The sequence below is a fragment of the Hippoglossus stenolepis genome, chromosome 5 (genome assembly GCF_022539355.2).
Source record: "Hippoglossus stenolepis isolate QCI-W04-F060 chromosome 5, HSTE1.2, whole genome shotgun sequence".
NCBI lineage: Eukaryota > Metazoa > Chordata > Actinopteri > Pleuronectiformes > Pleuronectidae > Hippoglossus > Hippoglossus stenolepis.
In genome coordinates this window covers 17,824,996-17,844,499 of record NC_061487.1, presented here as the reverse complement: position 1 = coordinate 17,844,499, position 19,504 = coordinate 17,824,996, and the positions used below count along the sequence as shown (strand labels likewise).

The window sequence follows — 19,504 nt, the reverse complement described above, 5'->3', positions numbered from 1 at the left end:
CAGAAAAGTATATTTCTGTTTCTCACCCAGTATTCGTTAGAAAACGTACAAATGACCATACGGTGCAATATCTGATGACCTGAATCCATCATTCTGTCTGCGTCCATTCTCTTGATGCCGGAGCACATAGCTGTATCAGTGTATGCAAGTGCTCCCAGGTGCAAGAGTTTCAAAGCAAAGGTGTGTTTCTGATAAACAGTCCCAGAGCGAGCGGCACGGCAGAATCAAGATATCAAACACGGTGACAGAAAGAGTAGAGGGAGAGAAAGAGATGTCAGACCACGGAGGCGTGTCTGCCTCTATATTACAGGGTATTTACAGCTGTGCAGATGTGTGTGTTTGTCAGGTGTTGACAGTGAACTTCTGGGCCTGGGCGGGGACACAGCCGAGTGTTGTATGGGAGCTGTCAGGCTGGGTGGTATTGATTGCCGCCTCGGGGGAATTGGAAGGGATAGAGGTATGTGTGTATGAGCAAGAAACAGTTGTTCCCAGAGTAATGACTACCTGTGCTCTGCCTCGGCCCAATTTACGGAAGTTCGTGATCCCTCCTTAGTTGAGGATGTGCAGGAAGGACCTATCGTTCTCACTCATGACTTGTCAGAGACGTCACTGTTCACCTCTTACCTGCAGGCTACACAAAAACATTGTTTACTTATTGTTACGGTTTTGTTTTCGGCGCTTACATAGCTTAGTTAATTATAGGGAAAGATTGGGATGTGGTTTACATAGAAACATTCACTCTGACCTCTGACGACAATGGGATGGAGTCTGAATGAAGAGGCAGGTTCTCATTATCCTGCTGATTGGATACCTGGTGTCATTCGGCATTGTGTCAATGAGTTTTTGCTTTGAAAGAGGCTTTCATCTCACCTGTGTTCTTTTTGTTAGTGTCACAAGAGGTGATAAAAGGCTTGGACTACATCCATATCGCTATGTTTGTGTTTGAAAATGGTGTTTTCAAAATTTCAATAATAACATCCAAGTCATGTGATAGGAGTCTGACAAATCAGCAAAGGCTATGTTGTGACCGAAAAAGACCCAATCAGCAAGTGATAGTAAAGGTCTATGTCATTGTTTCCAAACCAGACTAAAATGCAGCTCTGGACTTTTCAAACTAAAACTTTTCAGCGGTGGTGTGGATGCAAGGCAGATCTGTAACGGAGTTGATTTTTTTCAAACAAAAACGTAGTTTGAATGTGGTCTCATACGTCTCTGGTATAAAAATGTCAGAGTTACGGATATACTCCTTAAAGGTTCAGTGTGTAAGATTTAGCGACATCTAGTGGTGAAGTTGCATGTTGCAGCTGGATACCCCTCACCTCACCCTTCCCTTCCAAACATGACAGAGAACCTGTGTTAGCCTTCAGTTGTCATAAAAACTCAAAAGGTGTTTAGTTTGTCCGGTCTAGGCTACTGTAAACAACATGGCGGCCTCCGTAGAGAGGACCCCCTCATGATGTAAATATAAAGTATTTATATATAAAGGCTCCATTCGAGGGTAAAGAAAACAACAACACACAGATGAAACACACAAGTAAGAACATCACTAGGATTATTTTATATTAAATGTTTGCCAATAGATCCCTTTCACCTAAATCTTACACTCTGAACCTTTAAGATTTATTCAATAGTTCTGGCAGGTTTGAAAATCTATGCAACAGGCGTCCTGGCTCTACTTACAAATGTCTTGAGTAAATTCAGATATATAGAAGATATGCAAATACACGTCTGTGGTGCAGTTTAATGTTGTTGTCTGGCCTGTGGTCGTAGAATCCAGTTTAGTCTCTGCCTGCTGGGACATGGGAAAGTATTTTATTTTTGCACGGCAGGGAAACGCTGCACACAAAACCTTCTGAGACACAAGAAAACGTTCTGATTGTTTAACCACCACGAGGCCACAACTGCTGCTGATGTCAGCGAGTCGGTTACAGCCGGGATGTTTGTCTCTGTGAGACGTATCCTAATTATCTGAGGGATCAAGTATCACATATTACATCATTCTATTATCTGTGATGAAAAATAATGTGGTTTCTTCTTCTTCTTTCAAAATGAAAAGTATTGATAATTTGTCCCCATATTTTGAAAATAAATAAAAAATAAAAATGATTATACAGGAGCTTCCACATGCTGTGATCAAGTTTCCAGTCCAGTTAATTAATCATAATAGCTTTGTGATTGTAGTATGAAGATCCAGAGTTTGTGGTACTGTATATGTCAGAGAATAAATAAATAAATAAATATAAGGCCTTTTCAAAAAAGTTAATTAAAATGGGCTCCTATGAGGAGAGGCCAGTCTCACATTACAGGATCTGAGAACATGGTTGCCTTATTTGTTTCTGCTCATGCTCAGCTTGATTCAACGCTGAACAAACAGTCTTTAATAGTTAATCTACAGATCTTAATGTGCAGAGATCCCCCCTCTGCACCAGGCTTTGTGCTGACAGGGGCTGCTACCCCTCCACAACGATGTACGGTGAGTTATGATGCACAACGAAGGTTTGACTAATGGGTGAAGGTGCAGTGTCACTGTCATGCAAGAAGGAGCAAGTCTCCTCTCACACCTTTTATCTTCGACTCCCTGGTAGTTTATGGAAGGTCTGCTGACCACTAATGTTCCACAGATGAACTTTGACCTTTCCTCAATGAGCCCTTTGGCCTTTCCCTCTCCTCCACCTCTCTTAGTTATCTTGACTCCATGCATCTTGGCCCGGGAGTGTCGTAAATGCTTTGATATTTTCGGGGGGGGGGGTCGAAAAGGCAGAGCTAGAGGAGAGAAATAGGGAAACAGAAAAAAAAGAAAGCGACACAGTGGATAACGTGCAGTTCATGATTCGTAACAACAACCCGTGGGCCTGTCCCCTGTCTGCCCCGTAGTGTGGAAATCCAAACCCACGAGGGAGTACCTTCAGCCATGAAGGTTAATGAGCTGAGCAAACATGGAAATCTTCCAGAACATTGTGGCACGGTGATGAATTTCAGCTATTTTCCAGGCGTCGGTGTGAAGAAAGCACTCAAATTTCAAGCTCAATTTTATAGATTAACATACATGTGTTATTTTTTTCAAAACATCCCATTCAAACAGCATTGGGTTTGCTGGGCTCCCAGGGATGTTGTCAGTGGTAATGACTTCAGCTTTGTTATATACTGAGTCAGATTCTTGGCAATTTCACCATATTTACATGTATATACATACAGCACATTCCTGCATTATGTTTTAGCGTATGTTGATACAGCGGTGGCCTAACTTTGACCCACCGGGTTCAAGGTGTAAAAATACAGAGGATTAAATGAAAGCGAACGGTCATTTCATGTACGAGTCTGAAAATAATCGAAGGGATTGTGTTTGGTGGATGTTGGAATGTTCTGGATCTTGAAGTGGATGAGAATCACCCGCTGGATACGGAGGAATCGTTCCACAGAGTTGGTGCTTTGTCTATTTATTAAGTATCGGTTTTCAGTTTTCACACTCAGACAGAGGACATACAGGTATGTGTACATGTTGGTGCAGCTAAGTCACAAAACCCCTGTTAAACTTGAACTATTTCATACAGACAAACCATTTAATAATATATAATGTTTATCCTTCCATGTGAGATTTTGCCCTAAAATTTGTATCTTATTCTGACACAATATATGTATAAATATTTGAGTCATGAACAAGAATGTAACCATATTTAATAATTAGAAATGTAAATTACAATAAAAAAATAATAAATGTCCAATCTCATTAAATATAAAGTTTAAACAAATGCAGTAATGAATGATAAAACAATACAAACAAATACAGTAAAAATATTTGGAATATGCAGAGTTAAAGTGAGGCTGAAAGGTTATAATTTTCTTTTCACAGATGTCTAACTCGATTTCTAAGGCAGCAAAACATCTTGACTGATTACACTAACTAAACTTTATTTATACAACCACAAAGATACGTTCAGGATTACATTTACCTCAACAAATTAACACCATATCTTCTCCTGCATCACACAGTCATACAACCACAATAGTCGCACCCTTTAATTACAGTAATGATGCAGCACTTGCAGTAATAATAGCTTTTGTAGACTGTCGTGATTTACCTGATGACAGCTCAGTTATCATTTGAAGCTTATTACACAACTATATAATTTCCACACTTTGCAGAAATTAAGTTATACGATATCAGAGGATCCAGTCTGGAGATGTCTGAGAAACTTTGAAAGAGTCTGATAGTGTCCGCCGATGTTGCCTCACATTTTAGATACACTACAAAAAAAATAGTTGGAGCAACTTAATAAGAATAAGAAATGTCCTATACAGACCTCCTGTAGATCTGCAGCTGCCACTTTCATATTTCACAGTTAATTTAATACACTAAATGAATTGGCATATCAAGTTGAACGTGTGCATCAGCATTAATATCATTGCATTAGGGAGTGCATTGTGTTGGTAAAGCTGGGTGTGTGTGTGTATATCCAGCACCAGAACAGAACCACATTCCTATGTGTGCATGCATGTATGTGTGTATTTGCGTGTCTGTGTGCGTCTCATATTGCTGCCAGCATCCCCACAGCCCGGGGGTTGAACACGGTGCACATATCCATGAAATGGATACGTCTTTCAGTACAGTTTGATGCCACACCTCATTGACCTTTAGCCTTCCAATCGGTTTTTCCAATTGGTCACATATCTTTACTTTATCCTTGCCTTGGTCTGTGGACACATGGACTATATTGGCTAATGTCATTTGGAAAATATTCCCCTGATTTATGCGATGGATATCAGGTGTAAGCAAAGGAGGCGCAGGCTGGTGCTCATAGTGTTTCAGTCTATTTATAGACTGTAATGTTTAAAACGAGCACCATCCTGTTATCACTATCTGATTTTCATTTTTACTTTTAATTTAACACTGATGGACCTGTTGGGAGTCAGGAGATGAACCCATCATGGCATTAATCCGTCCCCTCATCTCTCATCCCCTTTACCAGCCACATTTACAGTGATTTTCAGTGTTAAAGTAATTTTTGGGGCCACTGTCTGTCAATGGCAGGGGCCACTAACAGAACAAGAAGATAAAGAGTGAAAGGTTTTCATCATATTCAGCTTAGACACTGAATTAGATACTTGGCAAGCGTTCCGGCTATCAGATGAGCGGGTGAGGAAGCAGACGGAAGAGCAGCAGAGAGAGGTTACTATACACTTGAATGGGATTAGTATCCATCTCCAGCCTGATGGCATGCTGTGGCATCTCCTCCTTCTTCAGTCATACATCACATCTCGTCATACCACGGAGGATTTGGCAGCTGAAACCAAACCCTGTGCAACACTGGCTTCAGTCCTGACTCCTTATGTTCAACTCAAAGGTAAGAAATCAAATCCTTGTCCTTTTGGATTCCTGTTGGTCATACTCAAGAGAAACCAAAGCAGGAGTTTCAAAAGTTGTGTTTTCCACCTGTTGAGGTCACTAATTCACTCGTTCACTGAGACATTTGGGAAACTTATCTGTGGGAATTTTGTGTTTTTCCTGTTCTAGCTATATGATTGATTGCAGTTCTTCAACTTCATACACATGTTTGAATATCACTTAATAAGCTACTCCTGTGTTTGTCCATAATATGAAAGTCTGTGTGATACCACGTCAATACAGGCGGCAGTGTTATGAATGAAGTGATGCGCTGGGAACAATAATACAAATAAGTTTCATACAGCCATTTAGCCAGAACACGATTTTATAATTTAATTTCTGGTGCATCACAGTTGTACATTTTCCCTTTGACTTGTCCACATTCTTTTTAGATCTAATGTTGTTTTATGTAAGTGTATGGATACTGTGATACTGGTTTTGTGTAACACCCTTCCAGTTGAATGACCCTGGATGGGCCTTGTGGCCAGTGCAAATATTTCCTTTTTGAACAGTCCAAGTTAAATCTATTTTTGATTTAACCTTCACAAATGTCAAGTTATGACAGTGGTAATAAGATAGAGAGAAAATAACGAATCGCCTAAAAAGCAAATGTTAGCGGCTGGCTCACAGAACGTTAAGTTAAATCTATTTTTGATTTAACCTTCACAAATGTCAAGTTATGACAGTGGTAATAAGATAGAGAGAAAATAACAAATCGCCTAAAAAGCAAATGTTAGCGGCTGGCTCACAGAACAGGGACTTTATCTCATAAGCTTGAGGAAAGGTTTCATAGACCAGTTTAACACATTAACAAACATGGTGGTGAAGAGACTCATGTGTGTGTGTGTGTGTGTGTGCTTTTAAGTCTGTATGTGTGTAACCATGTGTGTGCGTGCTGGATGCACTCTAAGTATTTTCCAGAGGTGTGAACGGTGATGAGTTGCCAGCATCGGGAGATCAAAAGCTTAGATGAAAAGTTTGTCACTGTAACAGCTGCAGAGCTGTGGATTCCAACTCGACACTGTTCAGACACTGTCACGCCTGCAGCTGCAGCCACATCTATTCCCACGTCTCCGCTGCATGAACGAGCATTTACCAGAGTTTGTTTTCTTTAACCGAAAACATTCGTGGGCGGACTTGTTAAGACATTTCTGCATGCTTCGTTTGGTTCGTCACTTCCATTTTACAAGGTCCACGCGAGCTGTTTCGCAAACAAGCTGTTGTTCTTTTGCAATAACACATATAATGTGGCTCTCTGTTTTCACTGTGGACAAGTTCCAAGCAAAACTGTTTTATTGAGACCAAGGGGAGTTTGATTGAAGTCCCCCAGTTGCCCGGCCAAATCCGCAACAACATTACAAAATGTGCACAAAGTTTTAAATCCAGAAGAAACCATAAAAGGGGAAGCTCCAGTGACAGGGTGAATAACAACACAGCCCAGACCGTTAAAACTCAGGCTGATTTGTAGTGACCTTAAGTGCTGCTAACCGCACTGCATGAAAAGTATCATCACCGCACTGAGATATATATAGACTGTCCATTCGACGTGTCACATTTCTATTTACGATTGCTAATGAGATTCGGCGCTGGCACCCCCAGAAAGACACAACAGCGCAAAAGCAGTGAGTGTTGGCACTCTCAGTATTAATCAGCTTCGGTTGTGAGGATAAATGGAACAGCCATGCTTCTATTGAGTGAAATCCCTTTTTTTCAGATTTGGGGGCCATTCATATACGTCCCCGTAATGAATACCAGCCACCAGAGGAGAAACGGTCCGGTTGTTGTGTACAGCTGGAAATGAAAAATGACATCCGCGGCTCTACGTCGCATACGTTGCTTCATCTTTCATCAAACTGATGTCATGGCCTGGTGATCGCAGCAGGCCTTCACATAGCTTCCTTGTATTTTAAACAAGATTTGCATGATGGATGATTCAGTCCTTTTCAATAAAGGAGAAGCCGCCTGTGCTTCTTTGACTGTGATAAGCCTCCATCTCCTCGCATGTGTCTTAATGAGCTCATTCTACATCCATTGCCGACTAATTACTTTCCTTAATCGTCACCAGACACATGGCGGTCTATTGTGAATAGTATTTATGCTAGAATGTCAAATGGACAGTTTTTACCCCATTTTTAATATTCATCCAGCTTCTTTCTTGCTTTCTTGCTGTCGTCCTTCCTTCGTCCGCCCTGTGGTGTAGGTAACTTTACCCATATGGCTCAGGCTTTGATGTCTTTCCAAAAAATCCACGTGCATGTTGGTTGTCATGTTGTTTCATGGCAGGAACATTCCTGTCTTCCAGGGTAAAGATCTCCCATCCCACAGACACACAGACACACTCAGTTTCAAATCAAAATGGAGTGTGCCATGTGTCACTTACATGGTATTTGATAGATGCATGGTACAGTATTATGTCTTCATAAGATAAGTGATTTTTGAGATTTGCAAAAAATATGAGGTTGGGTTGGGTGCCGAACTCTGTACTTTTAAGGGTTTACCAAATGAATTACATAAGAGAAACCAAGCACAAATCAGTCTGTTAGCCAGCAAGTTAAATCATCTGGGTCAGAGAGCAATGATCTATAGAGAGCCTACACACGGTCAGGGGGTAGAGAGGTCATCCTCTAACCAAAGGGTTGGCAGTTCTATCCCAGTCTTCCCCATTCCGAAGTGTCCTTGGGCAAGATACTGATCCCTTATTGCCCCTTCTCATAGAGAAAAGTGCTGCAATGTCTGTGTGAATGGGTGAATGTAAAGCTGTTCTGTAAAGTGCTTTGAGTCATCAAGACTAGAAAAGCGCCATATAAATACAGACCATTTACATGTGGCTTGAGCATTTATACTTGTGCACATCTGCGTAACAAGCTACGCTACCTCGCTGGGAATGTGTCACGGTGTGGAGGCAACAGTGAGCGGTCTCAAGTGTGCTTACACCTTTCAGAAGTTTTATAGACACCTGATCAAACACAACATATATCAATAAACAGAACAGTTTACTGAATTCCACAGTCTAAAAGTCAAGTCTCCCGCAGCAGTCGCAGCTAATGTTACTGCTGAGGTAGCAGCACAGTTGAACCTTCCATGGATGATAAAACTTTACGTGAGGCATCGACTTCTTCATCAACATAGATTAAAGGTGGTTAATTTGCCAGTTGGGAAAGTTATGGCCGGAGAAAAAGTTTTTGTTCACGGTTCATTCGCTTGTTCTTTGATTTGCATTTTTACAAGCGTAAGTTGTGCCACTTGCTGCATCACAATTCCTTTGACAACTTCTTCTTCTTCTTGTCTCGGTTTAGTGGTGGGATGCAAACTACTGTAAGGTGCATACCTGTTTTTTCAATACGTGTTTTACTCCGGCAAGGGTACCGAAACGATTCCAATGTGACCGGTACCCAACCCTAACTACTACCTTTATTAATGTTTGAACTATTTCAGTCCAGTACCATTCATTGTGTTTCACTCAAGACAAAATCAGACGGCAGAAAGTACCTCGAAGCTTATCCTGATTCTAACTTAATATACACAACTATTGTATTTGTACTGTCTGCAGCAGAGGTGCTGGCAGTGAGAAATACGAAGACACCAGTTTTGGCAAGTATGAAGGGCACCGCTGTCATCAGGGCAGAGGATGTTCGGTAGCCTTCTGCAAGTGACAGATCACCGCACTGAATGCCATTTTATGGCTCCTTCAGCCATGCTTAAAGTTGAAATATGTGACAGAATAAGCAGAGAATATATTTCACACCAGACATGGAGGTCACATCCAACCTGCAATGAATTTTATGGTGGCTCGGATTCCACCTCACAGCGTATATGAGTGTGTGCGCATGTGTGTGTGTGTGTTTTATTGAGGGAGAAAGGGAGAGAGAGAGATGAAATAAAAGTCACGATCAACTTGATGAATGGTTGGACGATCGCAGTGGAAAGTGTCATTTTGTAAGATTCACGGGGCTCAGTCCCTTCCAGCTGTTCGGGTCGGCTCACTGGATTGAAGACTCAACTCTCACTGTCAATGTTGTCTCATGTCTATCTGGGGAGTGATAGACGCTTTCAAAGATCATGAACTTGAACCTTGTTTCCCTGTACTTTTCTGTCTCGTCAATACAAAACCATGTACTATTCAAATTTGTACTATTTATGTGGACAATTGTCTAAAAGATTTTGCATGATTTTAGAATTAAAATTAAGATGCTATCGATTATTGTCACCAAAAGTGTAAAGAAATATCATAGCATAAATGCCCATAACATTAATGTGCTCCATGAAAGACAAACTGTTTAATGTTGAGGGGGATAATTCTTAACAACCTGTAATTTGGCTGGATCATATTTTACACACACAAACGTCCTCTGTACCCTTTTTCTGTGAGCTTCATTTATGCAAAGTGTATGCTAATGCGTATTTGTTCTTGTGTATGAGTGTGTGAGTGTGTGTGAGCCAGTGCAGGAGAGAGATAAGAGAGAGAGAGACTGATCACAGAGATGTATTACTCCCCTGCGGCTGGAAGGGAAGTACTATTATGCAGATGAACAGGTTAAATGTAGTTGGACACCACCCAGCATGTCATTAAATCTATAATGGAAGTGGGACCTTAATGTTGGGCTGTTACGATTGTAATGTGCTCCGTCTTTCTATTGTACACTTGGTCACTCTGTTATGCACACACACACACACACACACACACACACACACACACACACACACACACACACACACACACACACACACACACACACACACACACACACACAGATATATACATAAATACACACATAGTAATATTATGACTTTTTGACTTTCTCGTTACACTATGACTTTATTCTCAATAAATTCACGACTCTCTCCCTTTCAATCATGACTTTATTCTCATAATATTCCAAATTGTATTCTCGCAATATTATACAATTCAATACAATACAATGTATTACTGTAATCCTGACGTCATTTGATTATTGGCAATTAAAAGAACAAAACAAGACACAGACATGCACTGACAAACATCCACTCAATAATAAGTGTTATTGATTAGTCACCAAACAATAACACTTGTGGATGTATACAAATAATTACAAGATAATAATTTATGTTGATATTACAACAGTACTTTCCTAACACAATACGTTTTTTAATTTTTTATTGTCTTTTCGATATCCTGGTTGTGCCACAGGATTGACTCCCTTCATTAGTCTTGTATTCAAACCCAAAATAAAAATACAGCCAGCAGCCCATTATCTACCGCTCATCCTATTAGGGAGTTTGGACAGCTGGTGTTGATGGCACAAATATAGCCGTCTATACCTGTTTGAAATGATGAGCCCAGAGCACCACAGTGAAACCCATTAACCCTATTACCCAATTATCTCAAATGATAGGTCATTATCAGACATCATCACCGATACTTGCTGTACAGCGTCACCTCCAGGGTGGTTATTTCGCTGGCCTGAATATAGCTATTCAAGCACCACGCGCTAACACACACACACACACACTTAGCGGCCGGCCTGCTGTTATTCTGACAGATTATTCAGCGCAGTGTTTTCTTTTCCGAACCATTCAGGGATCCTGGACGAGGCTCTCGTGTTGGATGGCAGAGGAAATGGAGCTGTTAGTGCGGGGTCACCACCTCTCACCTGTTATGTGAGAAGACTGCGTGTCTGTGGGATATGTGGGGCGCACGTCACGCTGTTCCACATCAACCGATATGTTGTTTTTGTAGCTCCTCTTTAACTCTTCATGCACACGTCCTCAGATTCAGTGAATGGAGCTCTGTTCGGCCGTCCGACGAATCAGAATCCTTTTCAATTGACAGCAGTAACCAAACAGTTCTACAGATTGCATCCGTGTCCTTTAATCAGTGGCAATAGCCCCAGGTCTCCATGAATCCAAAGCCAAGAATGTGCCTAAGCACTCCGGCAATCCTACTTCCTGATGATTATCCGTCTCCTCCTTCTATTCCCTCCTCCTGCCGCCTGCTCTTCCTCTTCCCCTCCTCTTCATCTCCTCCACCCACCTCCCACAATTCGTGGCATCACACCCAGTGGTGATGGACATCTCAAGCACAGACCAGTGTTTACCCTGTCTAAAAATAAGAGGTTAGGCTCCAAAGCCCATAACCCCGTGCATGCCTGACGTGTAAGAAGCAGCAGCGGAGTATTTGTGTGTGTGTGGATTCACTTTGGGAGGTTGCAGGGGGTCATCGGTCAGGTCATGTGTGTATATCTATGCCAGGTAAAAGAGATGTCCAACGAAGGACAAAGGCTCCTGTGTCGACTCGTCATCTCCTGAGTGGCAAAGTGTCACCTGCCCCCCTCGTCTTGCCTCTTCTGCCCCAGTCACTCCCCCTCAGCCCCCCAACTGGTGGTAATACACCCAGGGCTATTCTTAGCTTCTGTGTCAAGCCTGTCTCTGGGGAGCAGTCGGGGGGTCTTTGTTACACACACACACACACACACACACACACACACACACACACACACACACACACACACACACAGGTGTCTTGAGACATCTCTATTTGATCCCTATTAAGCGCTGAAACTCTAAAAGCAATTTAAAGTTCAGCCCTCTAAGTATGAGATCATGTTCCACCGCAAGTGAAAACTCAATTAATTGAGTTGCATGCAGATTGGGTTGCCTGCAGTTGACATGTTGCTGCTGAGTCCCCCCCCCCCGATACGAACCAGAGAAACGCACTGTGTTTGTTCACTCTATTCTAAATCCCACATGCATGATTTTCCATACAGGGACGCAGACAGTCTTAACCTCCGCTAAGACGGTTACATTTTTGTCTGCGTTCTGTTTTTTTGTTTGTTTGTTTTGCGCAAAGTCTACTGAACCAATTTCCATGAAATGTTAGGTCATGACCCAAGGAAAAATTTGCTGTGAAACATGGTATATATATTTCAATTTCTCAGATAATAATTCATGGATCTCAATCAGCAATCAGACATGTTAAGGGACTAATATTTGTGAGTGTGTGCAATTTGCTGCAGATCCAAATAAAAATCTGGTTGTAGTAAATTTAAAAGTGGTTTTATCAAGAGACTGTGGGTCCTTGGCAGAGGAATGTGCTCTAGAGGGCCCCTCCACCATTTTATTTGAATTACTCAGTATTCTTAGTGGCAATATTAGATATAGGACTATATTTTTGTAGATAATGAAATATTTCAGAGTTTCAGTTTATTTCATTACAAGTAGCATTTGTTACTGATCACTGCATTGTGGCACATTAACATAAAAACTTCCTTACAGTCATGATAACTCGAGCCTCCCCCCCGATAGCTTACTGCTGGTAACTCGATCCAGATTTTAGCCACCATGTGTGTGGCTCTAATATATTTCCACGACAAATGTATTAGTCCCATCACAAACAACGTGAGAATGAGCCTTGCTGTGTCAGTTAGTGAGACCGTACCACCTGGCACTATCGCTGGCAGTTGTGGGAGTGCGCGTGTGGGTACACACGGCTGCATCAAGACAGCAGTTGAGACGTCTCTCTCATGTAAATCCCGAGGTAAGTGTCTCGAGCACGTAGCACTTCATAACAAGGGCATTGCCTTACAGACCACACGCAGGGCCGGCCCCCAACTAAAGCCTCGCTGAGGGTAGAAAATCCCGTCAATGTGTCTGTGGCAGGGAGAGGACACGAGTTCTGCTTTAGCCGTCAACGCAGCTGTCCTGGACGGGGTGAGGGCCGAGCAGTTCTGCACCCAACCAGACAACTTCACACACATGACCACCCTGACACAAATACTGGACTTTCTGGGCCACAGGTCTGGATGAAAGAGTTTTCAAACTGTCTCGGTTAGATCAAAGGAATCTAAAAGGAACTGATCATTTGTAACTCAACTTCTGTATTTACCTGAAAATCTAAGTTTCCCATTAGTTGGGGTTTGCTCGTGTTTTATTACAGAGGGAGCAACTGGGACAAATCTGATTTGCCAAAGGTTTCACTGAGGATTTTATCGCCTAGAATGCCTAGTCAGACTTTCTCTGGCCATTAGGTATTTGTAAATTATGGAAGGTTTTTCTAATAAATCTGTGCAGATTTAACCGTACACCAGCACTGTCCTTTGGAGGTCTGATTTCAAAGTCACTGCTCCGGAGAACACCAGGAAATAACCAGTTCCCTGGGTGTTTGGTAATGTAGGATGCACTGGATTACAACATTAGGGGCTGTGATTGTCCACCCATCTCCTGATCCCCTCCTTCGTATCGTCCAAAAACCCCAGGGCGTGAATAACATCCCAGATTTGCAGATTCAGTGGCTCATTACTCGACAGTGTTCAGCAGGAACAGAAGGACATAGTGGATGGTTTTTAATTATTGATATTTACTGTTATTTTAGCCGTTTTATTTTCTTGTCATTATTTTCATTGATTACTCTTATTCACATGTTGGAATATCCTGTTTTCTATCTCAACTATACTAACTGCAAATGTTAAACCAATGTGTGTTGGGTTTATTCTAGATCAACAACAAAGTACATTTTTTTTCAAATATGTACTTAATCAATAGCTGATCACAGTTCACAGCCGCAGACCCAAAAGCTCAGTTTGCGGCGCTGTGCTGATCTGTTACTTTGGTTCAGTGGTTGTGTAAAAGAGTCTGCAGCCGTTCACTCTGCAGCCAAAGTCTAATGCCACGTTTCTGGTGGTTAATGGCCTCCCATGAGCCCGCTCCTGTTTTACTGCCCAGCCTGTGGGAGGGAGGGAAAGAGTGATGGCGCCTGGGGGGAGAGAAGTACAGCAGCCCAGAGTGAGGCCGAGATAAGGCTGGAGGAAGGATAGGTGGAGAGTTAGCAGGATTGAAGAACGGAGGAGTGATGCATTGATAACAGATAGGGAGGAAAAAGAATTTGACAAGGGTAAAAAGGTAAAGACAGGGACAGGGATTGTGGTGTGGGACATGATGACGTAAACCCTGCAGCCAGTGTGGCTCCTGCTCAGAGACGGGCTTATCAACAGGTGAAGTCTGACTATTGGACTTTGGTATCCACTGCTGATACAGGAAGTATCGCCCTTAATACAAAACCTAAACTGAACTGGTGATGATGAATTTTCTATAAATTTTGTCTTAAGTTTTTCCAGCACAGGCTGTAAACACTCGTCACCGGCATACATTAGCTCAATATTCCAGACAGTGTGTGTGTGTGTGGTGTGTGTGCCGGTTCCTGGATGTGGCCCCCAGTGTACAAAGGTCCGCCATCAGTCTTAGGGTCACATTCACACCCATTAATCACAGGCAAGGCTCCACGTTGAAGCACTGCCTCTGCTTCTCTGCCATTTTCCCCCATCCAGACAAGCTGAGGTTGTGGTTCAACCTTCAAGGATCAATATCATCCAGGCCAGAAGTCTGCCATTAATTTTTGCACAACAATTATGTCCATTTAATATAAAGGTGCAGCTATGGAATATATAAGGTTTTGGGCTTGAATTGTTCACTTAATATGACTTTTAAGTTCAGTAGAAAATGTCATATATCTAAATCTATCTTGATTGCTTATAGAGGAAAAAAGAATATTCAACTGATGATTATCTGTAAACTGAGAGGAGCTTTCTGTCTATGTTTAAGTTGGGCTTTAATGAAAGCTGCGGTCGGACTTCAGTTCCTTTGTCGTATATAGACGCACTCAGTTACAGGGCAGGGAGATGAGCAGCCACACCAAAGCGCCCTCACTGCAGTTATATATAGAGCGTGTTCACCCCCGCCCTGCTCTGGAGGTGAATGGACTGTAGACGCAAACATCCTAAAGCTTACATGACCTGTTTTCACACCCAACTCCCCACTTCTGCTTTTCTCTCCTCTGACCATTTTCCCTGCTTTTACATCAATTGTTTTTTAGTTTGTGGTTTGGCAGATTAGAGCCGTACGGTTCAGGATAAAATATAGAAATCACACAGCGGTGTAGTGGGAGAGCTGCTTGTGTAACATATCAGTTCACTCCCTGACGTGATTGTTGCCTCAATTTGTATTCATGTGTGCACAAGTGTACAATTTCCCTCGTAGTGGTGATTTATAGTTTTAGCAGAAACTTTCACACCCAGCATACATCAGAATCACACATGCACTGGATATTCTACAGTAGACATTTTAATACTGACAGTTCAATTCAATTCATTTTAATTGTATTTGTATAGCAGCAAATTATAACATAAATTATCTCCAGGGACTTTACACAGTAACGTTGAGACCTTAAAATTGTTTTAACAGTATACTAGAGGGTTAGGGTTACAGTTAACACATGTGACTTTATCCCCTGTACTATGGTATATGGGGATACAGTAATAATTTACATATATCTGGTCCACAACTCAAAATACTAGACACACTTTATTGTGAAACTTTACTGAATGATGCCGATAGCAGTCCCACACAAGGTCAGCTTTAACTCAGAATGTTTTTTTTGATTCCATCATAAAGTGGCTGCACGTATCTCTGCATCCATGAAGCGAGTTCTGCTGCGGTGAACAAAGACTGAGCCTCAGACTGAATTACTCCAGGAAGGATTTTCATTGTTCTGGCTTGTTTGGTTGGTCAAATGAAGTTAAATGGAGAGAAAGTAGAGACAGTAGAAAGATTTTGAGGGTTGAGGTTCGACAGAATGGAGGAATGAGAGGGAGAGACCAAGAGTGGAGGAGAGAGAAAGAGGGAGAGAGAAAGAGAGAGTGTGAACGAGAGAGGGAGAGAGAGTGCTGACAGCAACAGGATGCATGGACAGTGTCGCGGAGGCCCGTGCACTATACGCAACTGGTGGAGGCCTCCCATGGCGTGGTGAGTGTTTTCCGTGTTCTGGCTGTGAGCGTGTGTGAGAGGTCAGGGCTGGACGAACACTGCGGCCATTGTTCTGAGAGGAGCTGTCCACTTATTTCCTCTCACTGACCAGGTGCTAAGTCTGGACAAATGACCGACCAGGAGCCGGCGTGACCTGGAATGACTCCGTGTGCATGTGTGTGTTGTGTGCGTGTGTGTGTGTTGTGTGTAGGCACTTTCACACATGTTCCTTTTACCATTAAAAATCATTTTACTCTTAACAGGTTAGACGTTAGCAGAAGTTATTTAGTTTCTAGAGTACTTTGGTAATAATGGCGGTAATGTGGTCGAATTGCATTAAAACAACACCTTTACTTGCCATTAATATTTCACCGTGTATGAAAGGGCGAGACAGGTGCCAGAGTGTGTTTGTCTGCCCTAAGATTCCCACTGACTCCCCCAGAAGTCATGAGAAAATGTTTATGCTATTTAACTTTCAATCTTTATTGAGTTCATGACCCTCCCCTTCTCTTTCCCTCACTTTCTCCACAGCTCACAAGGTGCTGTTTTTATTGGTCTGTCTTGGTTGGTCCAGGTTTCCACATTGAGCTCCTGCTGTGTGTGTAAATCAACACTGTGTCTCACACACACACACACACAGCCACCTGTGACAAAATGAGAAAAGGAGCTGGTGGAGTAAAATTAAAACTGTAAGGAAAGCAGGAGAGGGAGGGAGAGAGAGACTACAGACGTCTGTGGATCTCCCTTGTTCTTCCTTTTTGTTGTTCGCTCCTCACGTGACTCATCAGCGACTGAATAACAACAACAGCACCAGGAGACAATTTCCACTCACACACTTTCCATATCCCTGAGACGTACTGACAAACGCACACCTCGCAGACACTAGTCTGCGAAGTGTGTGTCTGCGGCGTCACAAACAGCTGCTACTCCACCACCCATGAAACAACAAAAGTGAAGAGGGTTGAAAAAACCTGACGTGGGAATGATGGACCAGCGCTCTCAGGTTATCAAGTTTGGAAGGATTTTCAGAAGCTGAGGTTTGATGCGGAAGAAGAAAACAAGTGACAGGCTTGATGTGGATTTGACCTCGGAATCGATGTGAGAAATCAAATGACAATCTATCAGACAGTTTTTCCTTTATGTGCCAGCCACACACACTCACCTGATCAATCACATTGAAGATTATTTCAGAAATGCACCTACTCCTCCTGAAATTATCCTGAGGGGCTGCAAGTGAGAACGCACACAGTATAAACTCCCATGTGAGAATACAGCAGGAGATAATCAGGAGGATGGTGTAGGGGCGTTGATGAGGTTCGTAAGATGCGATGGAAGCAAAACTTATATACAAATATTAGAGCTTTTATTGAAACAGGCCGACGCTGGTGATGTGCAAAAAAACCCCCAAAAAACACTTGATCTCCACAGTAGAATAAATACATCGTTTCCAGCCTCCTGCTCCTCCCCTCACCTGAATGATCCAGAGATTTTTCTGTTGTAAACGTATATATCCTATGTTTTTCAAATGTGAAAGGCAAAGTCCCAACAAGGTATGAACCCCATAGTCCGAACATTTTCCAGAATTCCTGTATTAAAACGGATTTAGTCTTTATGGATCACAGTTTTTCAGAAGTGACACATCGGCGTTCATCTCTACATCATTTCCTGGAAAGAAATTGGGAGAAACACTTATTGACTGAGGGATTCAGGCTTATTTAAAACTTGTTTTAAAAAACACAGCCCCCCTGTTGACACGGTGGAGATGCCAACATAGAAAGCAGATGATTTTGATCACATGAATTCATCATGATTCTACTGTACATCAATTTGTACAAAGTATTTTGGAATTTAATAAACCTTCATATTCTCAGACTCATGGATGTGATTCTCACTCTGGATTTCCTGGATCACATTTCCTCTCTTGCCAGTAGCTGAAGCAACATCACACGGCTGTTTTCTGTCTGAACGCCTGCTCGGGGAACGAAATGCGCTGGTTTCAAGGGATCCATATAATTGCTAACAGCGTTCAGGGACACACCTATCCAAAGCTCCTCATCTTCTACAGTCAGCCACACAGTCGTCAGTCCGGCGCAGGTCCAGTTACCAAACATTTCCGCCTCAGGTTGAAATAATAAATAGTCAGACCTGGGCAGGTCAATTTTGAGAGACCGTTTGTATTTTCATACAGCTGAAGACAAGGGCTGCACACTAAAGCTCTAATGCTCCGCAGATGGTTCCACTCACCGCAGTCAACTACAGGACGTACCCTCTCTGCATCCTGGCCATTTGATATGCTCAAGCTTGACCGGACCTTTGATATGTCTGTGTAGACTCAGTGGGAGGATCGACTCTGTACAGGAATTTGCCAGCGATTTACCGTGTCAGATAATAATCTGCCTGTCATAGTCTGCAGCGCGAAATCGGCATTTCTCACTCAGGTTGTTGAGCTGCTGACCCTCGTTGGGTAACGTTCAATGAGAAGTTCAGAGTTATTAAAAAAAATAATGGTCTCAAGATATTTTCCGGGCAACAAAAGTCACCCAGGAGTCACACACATCATTATTGCAAGCAAACGCGACAAGAAAATGATTTTCTTTCCAGACTGACTGTTGACACTCAACAGTCACAGAGACAGAAATCCATCCAAAATAAACATCCTCTCGTTCCATGAGTATGACCTGCGCCGTCTAAGCTCCTGTAAAACCAACAGCTGCAACCAGTCCGGTTCTCTTGTGGGATTTATCCCCCCAAATTTTTTTTTTGAAAACGTGGAAAATCATTAGGTGAAATAAAGCAGAGGCGAATGGAGGAGGTTGGGACATATTGTTCAGCACCATATATAGTTACAGAAGAAACACCCAACACATAACTAAAAAAATGATTATTAAGTCTCATACTGCAGTGGAGTATTGTTAAGAGCCCAGTCTGTTTGGAGCTGGATTTCCATTTAAACAGGACGACCTGCGATTGTATGAACATTTGCTCTATCTCGACCATCTGATACGCTGAAGCCTGAAGAGACAGTATTGGTCGGGTCCACATTCTTGGAGAAGATACTTTATACAGAAATTCGTCATGGATTTACGGTGTCAAATAATAATCTGCCTGTCATAGTCTACACTGTGCACACACTGTGCTCACTGGCTCTAGCTGTAAGAAAAAAGCAAATTGCCAAGTTTGATTTAATTGCCACCCACCTTGCTACTGCAAGTCAGCTTACACTTAAGCACATAAATACTACAAATTGCTCTTGGTTTTGTATTTCTAACACTTATATCCAATGTTAAGCCATGTGAGGAACCAAATGATGGGCCAAGAAAAGATAAACAGAGTTTTTCCTGTATGTTT

At 42.3% G+C, this 19,504-nt stretch overlaps 1 protein-coding gene across 1 annotated transcript in view; it reads left to right on the top strand.

Annotated features, from left to right (window-relative positions):
* The first annotated feature begins 4,871 nt into the window (after positions 1-4,871).
* Positions 4,872-19,504, top strand: part of sema3ab (sema domain, immunoglobulin domain (Ig), short basic domain, secreted, (semaphorin) 3Ab) — a 60,782-nt gene continuing 46,149 nt past the window's right edge. The window contains exon 1 of the mRNA XM_047339743.1: positions 4,872-5,342. The gene's annotated coding sequence lies outside the window, so the exon portion shown is untranslated. The remainder of the gene's footprint in view (positions 5,343-19,504) is intronic.